Source organism: Trichosurus vulpecula, chromosome 2, assembly GCF_011100635.1.
Source record: "Trichosurus vulpecula isolate mTriVul1 chromosome 2, mTriVul1.pri, whole genome shotgun sequence".
NCBI classification, from domain to species: Eukaryota; Metazoa; Chordata; class Mammalia; order Diprotodontia; family Phalangeridae; genus Trichosurus; species Trichosurus vulpecula.
The window spans coordinates 69665086-69677818 of record NC_050574.1 but is presented as its reverse complement, the minus strand read 5'-3'; the positions used below and the strand labels follow the sequence as shown (position 1 = coordinate 69677818).

The following is a 12733-nucleotide window of genomic DNA, read 5'->3' as shown; positions in this document are numbered from 1 at the left end:
AGGCTAGATCTGAACATGGCTCTTCGTGACTCCAGGCCCAGAACTCCAGACCTGGAACTGAATTCCTGCTCTGCAGATCCTCACAAGTCACTTCACCTGTTCTAAGGATTCATATCACATTTATTTTCAATTTACTGTCCCCTCCAAAAATGAAAAATCCTTTATAACAGAGAAAAAACGGTTCAGTGAAACCGATGGACAAAACAGCTACCTCTGAAAGGGCACACACTATTCTATGCCCATCCAGAGGAGGCAAGTGCTTTAAGATCAAGTGGTCACTGAAACAAGTCTGAGTTTGCCTGTCTTCTCATGTTATTTTCACTTACGTTATTGTGGCTGCATATATATTTTTCCTAGATCTGCTTGTTTTGTTTTGCATTGGTTTTGCACAAGTCTTCTCATATTTCTCTGAATTCCTATTTGTCATTTCTTATGGTGTGATAATAGAGGCAGCTAGGTGAGCAATGGACAGAACTTTGGGCTTGGAGTCAGGAAGACTCATTTTCTCAATTTCAAATCTGGCCTCACTTACTAGCCTTGTGACCCTGAGCAAGTCACTTAGCCCTGTTTGCCTCAGTTTCCTCATCTGTAAAAGGAGCTGGGGAAGGAAATGGCAAACCACTCTAGTATCTTTGCCAAGAAAACCCCAAATGGAGTCATGAAGGATTGGATATGAATAAAACAATTGAATAACAACAACATGGTGTGATAATATTCGTCATATCTGTATTCCATCGTTTGTTTTGCTATTCCCCAACTGATGGGTACACACTTTGTTGTGTTGCTACAAATGTTCTGTTATACATAGGACCTTTCTGTTATTAGATCCATTTTATTATTGTGGGGCAGCTAGGGGGCACAGTGGGTAAAGTGCTGGGCTTGGAGTCAGGAAGACCTGAATTCAAATCCAGCCTCAGACACCTACTAGCTGTATGATCCTGGACAAGTTGCTTAACCTCAGTTTCCTCAACTGTAAAATGGGGATGATAATAGCACCTACCTCTCAGGGCTGTTGTAAGGATCAGCTGAGATAATAATTGTAAAGTGTTTAGCACAGTGCCTGGCACACAGTAAGAGCTATATAAATGTTATCTACTATTATTATTGTTGTTAGCTTCCCTGGAATATTTGCCCAGTTGTGGGAATGTTGAGTAAAAGGGTATGAACAGCTGAACTAACTCACAGCTCCATTCTTATAACCCTTCCAACATTGACTATTTCTTTTATCATCTTTGCCAATTTGATGCGTTTGAAGTGACTTTTCTCTTATAATTAGCGATTTGGAATACCTTTTCATAGAGTTATTGAGAGTTTATATTTCTTTGCTTGAATATGATTTGTTCATGTCCTTTGAACATAAATCTAATGAAAAATGGGCTCTTGGCTCTATGTATTTGGGTCAAATCCCTACATATCTTAGATACTGGATTTTTATCAAACATGTTTGATGCAAAGATTTTTTCGAAAGTTTCTGGTCTCATTCTAGGTGCGCTGATTTTGTTTGTGCAAAAGTTCAAAAATTTTATGCATAAGAATTATCTACTTTGTCTTTTATGTTTACTTCTATTCCTCGTTTAGTTAATTATTACCTTAGTCATAGTTTAAAACATATCTCTTTCCACTATTCTTTAATTTTTTGATATGTCTTTTTATATTTGTGTTGCATAAGCACATGGAACTTAAAAAGTACAAGGTGCTACTCTAAATCTATCTTCTGTCAAAGGTTTCCCCATTTTCCCTGAAGTTCTGATCAGAGAGGAATGGACTCCTTCCTCCAGGCATTTGTGGTTTCAAGGTTATGCATACTGGGCTACTGTGCTGAACTACTGCTGGTTTATTAAATGGACCTATGTATATGACGTATATGCTACTGGGCCTTGTGAAAGATAGGACAAAATGAAAACCTGTCCCTGCCTTCAAGGGGCTTATGTTCTATCACAAGTCAGGGACATAACATATACATGGAGAAGCAAACACATCTGAAGAAGGAGAAAGCTCTAACTAGAGGGATGAGGCAAGGGTTCCTGTAGAAGGTAGCATGTAAGCCCCACAGAAAGCTAAAGATTCTGAGAGAAGAAGGTGAGGAAGGAGTGTATTCTAGTAACATGGGGCAGCCTGGGCAAAGGCACAAAGATGGGAGATGGAAGGCCAGATTCAGGTAACAATAAGTAAGTTAGTTTTGTTGAACCATGGTGCGTGTGAAGAAGAATGATATAAAATCAGCCTGGACAACAGGCTGCAGTCAGATTGTGAAAGGCTTTAAGTACTAAGTAGAGGAATTTGTATATTTCTGTATGAGCAAAAGATATTAAAACTGAGGTTGGAGAGGTCAAACAGAATGAACTTTCTATCACATACATACATAACACTAGGTGGAAAAAACTGGACTAGCCATTAGGCCAGTACTTTTAACTTATTGATCAATTTGGGCTTTATTGTTTCTATCTCTGCTCCAACTTTTCTCAGCCTAGGGTTATAATATAACCAGTTGTCTGATCTCAGGGGATTTAGAGAGATCAATGTATTAAATGTTTATAAATACTTGAAGTCCTCAGATTAGAAGTCTCCATACCAACTGTACTTACATGTCATCAGAGCCTTTCAAAAATTACTCCTGCCTCCCTCTCTCAGAATTAGATAAATCTAGCCACAAAAGGAACAAGAAAGAAGTTAAGGAGATAAATAGAATTTTAGAAAAGTTCAATATGGTTGACCTCTGGAGAAAACTGAATGGGGATAGAAAGGAATATACCATTTTCTAGGCAGTACATGGCACTTATACAAAAAATGACCATGTATTAGAGCATTAAAAACCTCACAATCTAATACAGAAAGGCAGACATATTAAATGCATCTTTCTCAGATTATGATGCAATAAAAATTACATGTAATAAAGGACCATGGAAAGATGGACTAAAAATTAATTGAAACTAAATTATCTAATCCTAAAGAATGAATGGGTCAAAGAACAAATCATAGAAACAATAACTTCATCCAAGAGAATGACAATAATGAGCCAATATACCAAAACTTATGGGATGCAGTGAAAGTGATTTTTAGGAAAAGTTTTATATTTCTAAATGCTTACATGAATAAAATAGAGAAAAAAGAGATCAATGAAGTGGGCATGCAACTAAAAAAGCTAGAAAAAAGAACAAATTAAAAATTCCCAATTACATACCAAATTAGAAATTCTGAAAACCAAAAGAAAGATTAATAAAACTGAAATTAAAAAAACTATTGAACTAATAAGTAAAACAAGAGTTGGTTTTATGAAAAAAAAAAACAATAAAATAGATAAACCTCTGGTTAATTTGACTTAGAAAAAGAAAGAAGAAAACCAAATTACCAGCATCAAAAATGAAAAGGGCGAATTCACCACTAATGAAGAGAAAATCAAAACAATAATTAGAAGCTATTTTGCACAACTGTATGCCAATAAATTTGACAATCTTAGTGAAATGGATTAATATTTACAAAAATAAATAAAATACTTAAATAATACCATTTCAGAAAAAAAGAAATTGAACAAGCCATCAATGAACTCCCTAAGAAAAAACCTCAGGGCCAAATGGATTTACAAGTGAATTCTATCAAACATTTAAAGAACAACAAATTCCAATACTATATAAACTATTTGGGAAAATAGGTGAAGAAAGGGTCCTATCAAATTCTTTTTATGATACAAATATGGTACTGTTACCTAAACTGGGAAGAGCCAAAACAGAGAAAGAAAATTATAGACCAATTTCCCCAATGAATATAGATGCGAAAATTTTACATAAAATATTAGCAAAGAGATTACAGCAACTTTTCTTGAGGATAATACACTATGACCAGGATTTATATCAGGAATGCAGGGCTGGTTCAATATTAGGAAAACTATCAGCATAATTGACCATATCAACAACAAAACTAACAGAAATCATATGATAATCTCAATAGATGCAGAAAAAGCATTTGGCAAAATACAATACCCCTTCCTATTAAAAACACTACAGAATATAGGAATAAATGGAGTCTTCCTTAAAATGATAGGTAGCATCTATCTAAAACCACCAGGAAGCATTATATGTAATGGGGATAAGCTAGAAGCATTTCCAATCAGTTCAGGGGTGAAACAAGAATGTCCATTAGTACCACTGTTATTCAATATTGTACTAGTAATGCTAGCTTTAGCAATGAGGGAAAAAAAGAAATTGAAGGAATTAATATAGGCAAAGAAGAAACAAAGCTATCATTCTTTGCAGATGATGTGATGGTACACATAGAGAATCCTAGACAATCAAGTAAAAAGCTACTTGAAATAAGAAACAACTTTAGCAAAGTTGCAGGATATAAAATAAGCCCACATAAACCATCAGCATTTCTATCTGTTACTAACAAAGCCCAACAGCAAGGGATAGAAAGAGAAATCCCATTTAAAGTTACTGTAGACATTATAAAATATTTGGGAGTCTGCCTGTTAAAACAAACCCAGGAACTTTATGAACATAATTACAAAACACTTTTCATACAAATAAAGTCAGATCTGAATAACTGGAAAAACATCAGTTGCTCATGGGTAGGCAAAGCTAATATAATAAAAATGACAATTCTACCTAAATTAAATCACTTATTCAGTGCCATATCAATCAAACTACCAAAGCTTATTTTGTACAGCTAGAAAAAAACAATAACAAAATTCATCTGGAAGAAGAAAAGGTCCAGAATATCAAAGGAATTAATGAAAAGAAATGCAAGGGAAGGTGGCCTAGCTGTACTAGATCTTAAATTATTTTATAAAGCAGTAATCATCAAAGCTACTTGGTACTGGCTAAGAAATAAGTGGTGGATCAGTAGAGTAGGTTAGGTACACAAGACACAACAGTCAATAATGGTAGTAATCTACTGTTTGATAAAATTAACAAAAATGCTAGGGAAACTGGAAAATAGTATGGCAGAACCTGGGCATAGGCCAACATCTTATACTCTATACCAAGATAAAGTCAAAATGGGTACATGATTTAGATATAAAGACTGATACTATAAGCAAACTAGGAGAGCAAGGAAGAGTTTACCTTTCAGATCTATGGAGAAGGGAAGAATTTATGACCAGAGATAGAGAACATTATGAAATGCAAAACTGATGATTTTGATTACATTAAATTAAAAAGTTTTTGTACAAACAAAACCACTGAAACCACGATTAGAAGGAAAATAGAAAGCTGGGAAACAATTTTTACAGCCAGTGTCTCTGATAAAGGCCTCATTTCTAAAATATATAGAGAACTGAATTGAATTTATAAGAATATGAGTCATTCCCCAAATTATAAATGGTCAAAGGATATGAACAGGAAGTTTTCAGAGGAAGAAATTAAAGCCATCTATAGTCATATGAAAAAAGGCTCTAAATCATTAATTGATTAGAGAAATGCAAATTAAAACAACCCTGAGGCACCACATCATACCTATCAGATTGACTAACATGACAAAACAGGAAAATGATAAATGCTGGAGAAGATGTGGGAAAATTGGAACGCTAATGCATTATTGGTGGAGTTGTAAACTGATGCAACCATTCTGGAAAGCAATTTGGAACTATGCCCAAGGGGCTACAAAATTGTGCATATCCTTTGACCTAGCAATATCACTTCTAGGTTTGTATCCCAAAGAGATCATAAAAATGGGAAAAGGAGTCACAAGTACAAAAAATATTTATAGCAGCTCTTTTTGTGGTGGCAAAGAATTGGAAACTAAGGGGATGTCCATCAATTGGGGAATGGCTGAACAAGTTGTGGTAAGTTAATGTAATGGAATACTACTATGCTATTAAGAAATGATGAACGGGCAGACCTCAGAAAAACCTAGAAAGACTTAATATGAACTGATGCTGAGTGAAACGAGCAGAACCAGGAAAACACTGTATACAGTAACAGCTACACTGTATGATGACTGACTGTGATAGACTTAACTCTTCTCAGCAATGCAAGGATCTCAGACAACTCCAAGAGATTCATGATGGAAAATGCTATCCACATCCAGAAAAAGAATTTTGGAGTCTGAGTGCAGATGGAACCATATTATTTGGTCTTCTTTTCTTTTGTTGTTTTGTTTCTTCTTCCTCGTGGTTCCTCCCATTAGTTCTAATTCTTCTTTACATCATGACTAATATGAAAATATGTTTAATATGAATGTATAAGTAGAACCTATATCAGATTGCATGTTGTCTTGGGGAGGGGAGAAAATTTAAAGCTCAAAATCTTATGAAAGTGAATGCTGAAAGTTAAAAATAAGTAAATTAATTATACATATTTTTAAAACAATTACTCCTGCCCACTGATCCCAGAGCAGTGATCACAAAGTAGACATATGACCTGTCCATGGTCTCAAAGGAGAATCTCGAGTGAAGCTTTGTGGATTTTCATGAAAATGGAGGCCATTTTAAAAGCTTCATGTCAAATTGCAAAAGGAAAGGATGGTAAGTTCTAGGAGTTTTGTTTTTTCTGAAGCTATCTTTAGTTTAGTCCAAAGAACATTCTGAAACTTCTATTACAAGGTTTTTCTGTCTTCCCACTAGATGACCACACACTAACCCAGGTCTTCCCATCCTTAAAAAAGCCCTTCACTAGACCCTTAAGCCACCATATTAAGCTAATGTCCTATTATCCTCTTTCTCTTTATGGTCAAACTTCTAGAAAAAGTTATTTACTCTCATTGTTTTCACTTCTTCCCCTTTCTATTCTCTTGTAGTCTTGCTAACAACACTGCCACTGGAAAAATTGTGTTGTTCCAGGCTACTAAGCTCCTTTTCTGCTTCTCATTCTACCCAAATGATCCCTCTTTAGTCCGTTTTATTAGATCATCCATCACATCCCAATTCTTAGCCATAAGCGTCCATCATGGCTCAACCCTAGGTCATCTTCTTTTCTCCTTTTGCATTTTCTACTACTGGTGATCTCCTTAGCTCCCATTAGTTCAACTGTCATCTTTATGCAAATGATTCCTAAATCTGTATAGCCAACCTTAATCTCTTTCTAAGTTATAGTTCCACATCACCAAATGTCAGCTGGATGGCTCCATGTGGAAGCAGTACTGACATCAAAAACTCAACGTGTCCCAAATGGAATTCATCCCTCTTCTAAACAGTATCATTCCTGCAATCCATTCCTTTTTCATCTGTCCCTCACAGAATCTCTCTCTTGCTTCAAGACACAGCTCAAGTATCACCTTCTACAAACAACCTTTTCTGATCCCCTCAACTGTTAATGCCCTCTCTCTCAAACTACCTTGTATTTAACTACTTGCATTCACTTCTCTTTACGTTTATTTTTTATATAACTTTATACGTACTATATGTGTCCCTGTTGTTTCCTCCATTTAGAATACAAGCTTCTTACAAGTAGGGACTATTTCACTTATTGCATTTGCATTTCCAGCTCTGTATCTGACACGAAGAAAGAGCTTAATAAATGCTTATTAACTGATATTCCTCTTGAGGGTTCCACTATCTTTCTAGTCACCCATGTTAGCAACCTTGGAGTTATCCTCAATTTTTGATTCTTCTTCACCGCCCCCCCCCATCTAATCAGTTGCTAAAAGTCATCAATTCTCCCTATCTGCTCTTGTATCCATCCCTTTTTCTCTTCTAGTTTAGGCCCTCATCACCTCTCACCTTGACTACTGTAGTAACTGTCTTCAAATTGGTCTCCTTGCTTCCATTCTCTTCCTTTTTCAATCCTTTCTCCACACAGCTGACAAAATTATCTTCCAAAAGCAGAGGTTTGATCATGTCACTCCCCTGCTCAAAAATTCAGTGGTTCCTTATTTCTTTAAGATAAAATAGATACTCCACAGCTTGGCATTTAAACCCTATTCTCATAGTGTGGCTCCAGCTTATCATCCTAGTCTACTTTGAAATTACTGCCCTTCACAAAACCAGCCTGCTTTGTGTCACCCAAACTTGGTATTTGTTCTCCCTTCCACCTCTGTATCTTCGAGTAGGCTGTCCCACATGACTGGAGTACGCTCCCTCCGCACCCTTGCTTCTTAGAGTCTTGTAAGGCCCAACTCATGTGCCAGCGTCTACAAGAGGTCTTTGCTTATCCCCCTAGTTACCAGGGATCTGTTCTTTTCAAATTATCTTGTATTTGCTTATCTGTGTACACACTGAAGCCCTGATAGAAGACGGAACTGCCTTTTGTTTTGTCTTAATGCGCCAGTGCCAAGTACAGTGCCTTAAACATGGAAGGTGGTACTTAATATAAATGCTTACTGAAGGCTATTAGGATGAAAGCTCGAGTAGATGTTTGTATAGAGTTTGAACACATTTGTATATTCAAGTATTGGACTTACAGTGACTCTTTTACTTTCTTAGTATTCAGCAGAGTCTGGAAAAATATCCTTCTCTTTTCTAATCAATTCGAGCCATTCCAAAGTGATACATTTTTAAAAAATGGCATTTGTCTTTGACTGACATCTTGTTTATACTAACTTCGCTGAAAACTGGGCTAACTTATCCAATCCAGTAAACATTTATTAAGCACCATATTGTGCCATACAAGGCTAGTTATCTGAAAGGGGTAATATTGCCTTACCAAAGAAAAGAGATAAAGTTGTTTAGTTCTCTTAGCTCAATTTCTTCTTTCTCATCATCAGAAATCAGCTGGTGTGCATGGTCACCCAAGCAATAGAATAATGAGCAGGTAAAATACACTGGGCTTTGCATAGAGTAGACACTGAATAGTTGTTCGTTCAATTAAACTGAAAGGTGAAAACAAATGGTAGAGAAGCAAACTCAGAAAGGAAGAGTAAGGACTGCTCATTCCAAAGAACCCCTTCTTAATGTCAGTGTTTGGAGACCAATAGATGAGGGTCTCAGGAGAACAGTATGAAGCCCCTTTAATGTAGTAGCTATTCAGGGATATTAACTACACAGCATGAAGTCAGCAGAGTTTAAAGGAGAGTGAAACACATTAGGAGACTACCACAGGCTCTTCCTTCAGTCTCAGATAAAAATATGGCTAATAAGAGTGATTACCTCAATGTGCATCTCTCCCAGCAGCTTCTCCTAAGCCAAGAGGATATATGGGTTGGTACCTCCACTTAGCTACATCTCACCTATAAGAGTGAAGCGTAGGAGTAGAAAGGCCCATTTCAGTCATGTGTTTTTTGAGGAAAGGTAACCTAGAGTTGTCATGTGTGGAGAGAATTAGCATCTCAGCACAGCTCCCTCCACAAGTAAAAGCTAAGTTCCAAATTCAGAAACTAGGCATTCTCCCTCTTCTTCCCCTTGCAAACTATCCCCACTAGAAATCTGGCTCCCTCCCAGCCAAAGGGTCAACTCCCTCCCCAAAAGAGGCTGTTCAGCAGCTGCTGAACACATTCTTGCAGCAGCTCTCAGGCCACTGGTAGTCACTGCTGCCAAATGGGAGGGTTCTGGCTAACAGATGGCAATTTACTCCCCTCCATATATCGCTGGTATCCTCTGCCTAGGCCAGAGTGAGATAAATTTACTACATAAGTTCCTACCACATTGACCATTTGACATACTATAAAACTAAGATGGCAGTAACCATCTATGGTTGAATTATCCTCATTCCTACTTTTAAAGCTTTCGAGAATTCATCTCCATTTTATCTGTCCAACTTTATCTTCCACAACTAACTCTAAACACAAAAACTCTTGGCTGCTCATGCTAGTCTTCTCCTTTTACCCCCAAATATTTAATCTTACCTCCAAGTCTTTGCTCATCCTACTTTTCTCACATAGAAGGACCACTCTTGGACACACATATACCTATACAAATTTCAACATTTTAGCTAAATGCAAACTTTATATCATATATCACAGTTCCTGCCCTGATAAAGTATAGTCTAAAGGTAAATAAACCACAAACAAAGATACTCATAATATACAACATATAAGTGAATTTAGGGAGATGAAAATAAAATACTACATAAGAAAGAAGGTTGTTATTGATGAAGGTAGTGACGAGAAGGAGAGCATCATGTTGGAAGGCTTAATGGAAAAGGCAGTATTTGAGTGGAGCTTTAATCGACAGGTAAGAATTCATTAGGTGAAGAGATAGAGGCATCAAATGTATTTACTTTGTATTAAGTTAAGCAATGTGTTATTAGTGAAAACTGAAAGCCCCCAGTGGGTAGCTATACAGAAGCTGCAATTTTCAACTCTTCCTTGGGACACAAAAAAAGCTTTGTTCTGGCTTTTTATGTTCTTGATTGGGGACTGTTAGCTCACAAGGGGCAGGAACTATGCTGCATACTTCTTTTGTATCCTCCATAGCACCGACCTTAAAGCTAGGGATGTAGAAAGCACTAAAAAATGTTTATTGAATTTAACTGAAATTTATAAAAATGAGGTCTCTCTAGTATATACAGGGTCCCAGAAAAGGGAAGGAACCTCATTTTGTGGATAAACATGTTTATCTATGTGGCCTTTTTAAAGGTTTGCTTGCTAGGTGTAGAGATATTGGAGCTTTTTTTTTTTTTTTTTGCAAGGCAATTAAGTTAGGTGACTTGCCTAGGGTTGCACAGCTAGTAAGTGTCAAGTGTCGGAGTCTAGATTTGAACTCAGATTCTCCTGAGGGCTGGTGCTCTATCCATTGTGCCACCTAGCTGACCCCTGGATCTTTACTATTACAATTTTCATGCTTCCCACCCAAAGACTAGTATAATTAGTTTTATTAATGCTAATGAGATTAGCATTAATTCTAATGTTAATTAATGATAACAAAATTTAGCTTCTAGAAGACCTCTGTCCTTCTATAAGCATAGCACGGGAGTTGAGAAGCTAAATAAAACCTGCATACGTCAACAGGGGGACTACATAGGTTCTTTACATAGAATCACAGATCTCTGGAGCTAGAAGGGACTTTAGAAATCATCCAACACATTCTGAGTTACGAATCAACTGTACAGCAGCCCAAACAAGGTTTTCCTGCCTCTGAACATTTTCAGAGTCAAGAAGCTTACTGCCTCATAAAAGGCCTATTCCAGTGTTAGAAAGTTCTTTTTATTAGCAAGTTCTTCCTTATTTTGGAAAACTGCCTTCCTGTAACTTTTTTCCTATTCATCCTAGGTCTGCCCTCTGTAGCCACAGAGAAACAAGCTTCTCTTCCACATGACGACTTTTCAGGTACTTGAAAACAAGCTCATATCACCCATCTTTTTATAGTTTTCTACATTTTATTTTGTTTAACATTTTTTGTTACCAGCTATTTAGGTGGAGTCAGAGGAAAGGCTCAGAAGCTACATTTACTGCACTAGAAAAACCCCCAGCTTAACTTGCAAATGTTAAAAAGTCAAATGAACAACTGGAGATGAGAGGGAAAAAAAGCAATAGGATGACAGAAGGAAATACATGCACACATGTGCATGTTCACACTCACACACACACACACACGAGAACATCTTGTTTTATCCGGCTGAATTGAGTAACTACATTTTTTCCACATTTTGTCACTCTCTCCTAAGCCAGCACCAAGGCGGACTGTTGAAACAAATGGCCTAGCTGCTGCTCTGATGATTGAAGGCCTTGATCTCAAAATACTATCTGTAGAAAGGTCTACACTCAGATCTGAAAGGCTGGGCCTTTTGTTTTGGGGAACCTTATGGTGGAAACCCAAGCACAGCTGCAAAATAGATAGGATCTACCCTGTGCAGCAGACATAGAAAAAGACAAAAGGGAAAAAAAGATATCTGAAGAGACCCCTCTGGAAGCACTGAATACACGGTGTCTTTTTCCCCCATATACTCAGTTGCTCCCCACCTGGAGAACCATACATGGCTGCTTCAGGAGTCTAGCAGTTAGAACTGCAAAGCCTTTCCAGCAAAAGAAGTTAAACAGCCCAATGGGACTAAGGGAGCCCAATGGACATTATAACCTGTTCCTGTTTTAACCTTAAAAGTATGGCCCTGGTGCAAACAGGCTCCCATAGCACCACTACTGCCATCCAGCACGTGGTCATCAGGGAGCTTTGGTTGGTCAGAGATTTATTGACCCTGCACTCTCAAGGGGACAGAGGTTTTCTTGTCCCCAAGATGTAGGTGTTTCCTGAAAGTAATGGAGAGAGACTGTTTTACTGAACTAAGAAGGGCAGAGAGAGCACTAACAGCCTGGGGACCAAAGGTAGTCTAAGCCCCACTCTCACTCTTCACAGTCTCCAGACAGTGGGGCACCTGCAGGAATGTGAGTCTTGGGCCTCCCTGTGCTGTCCAGAAGCATATGCCCAGGGGTCAACCCTTCACAAACACTGCCTCAACAGACACAACAGAAAAGCATAATCAAATTGCTCCAACTTCTAAGTTAATCCAGATAGTTTTGTTCAAGTTTATAGCAAAATATTTTAAAATGTGTACTTAAGCCAAAATCCAAGAAAGTCAATAGTCTCTTTCCTATTATATCTAGTATTTTCATTTTCCCTTCACTTTCCCCAGCAAAGTAGACAGAAGATAGCTTTTGGTTCACTTGAATCTGGATGTTTCACTATCTTAATCTCTCATTCCTAATGAGCCTGGCTTCCCAAAGTAACCTAGAGGTCAGGAAGGAGAACATGATGTCTAGATTTATAAATTCATAGGTTAGATCTGTAAGGGACCTTAGAGATCATCTATTCCAACCCTCTCCTTTCACATACTGGGAAATTAAGGCATATATAGAAGGGACTTGTCCAAAGTCACGGCAAGTAAGCTAGGGAACAGGCCACTAACCCAGACAGGAGTCTTAATTCTCC

At 37.5% G+C, this 12733-nt stretch overlaps 1 protein-coding gene across 6 annotated transcripts in view; it reads right to left on the bottom strand.

Annotated features, from left to right (window-relative positions):
• Nucleotides 1–12733, bottom strand: part of SCMH1 (Scm polycomb group protein homolog 1) — a 120397-nt gene that overhangs the window by 60555 nt on the left and 47109 nt on the right. The gene's annotated exons all lie outside the window — the stretch shown is intronic.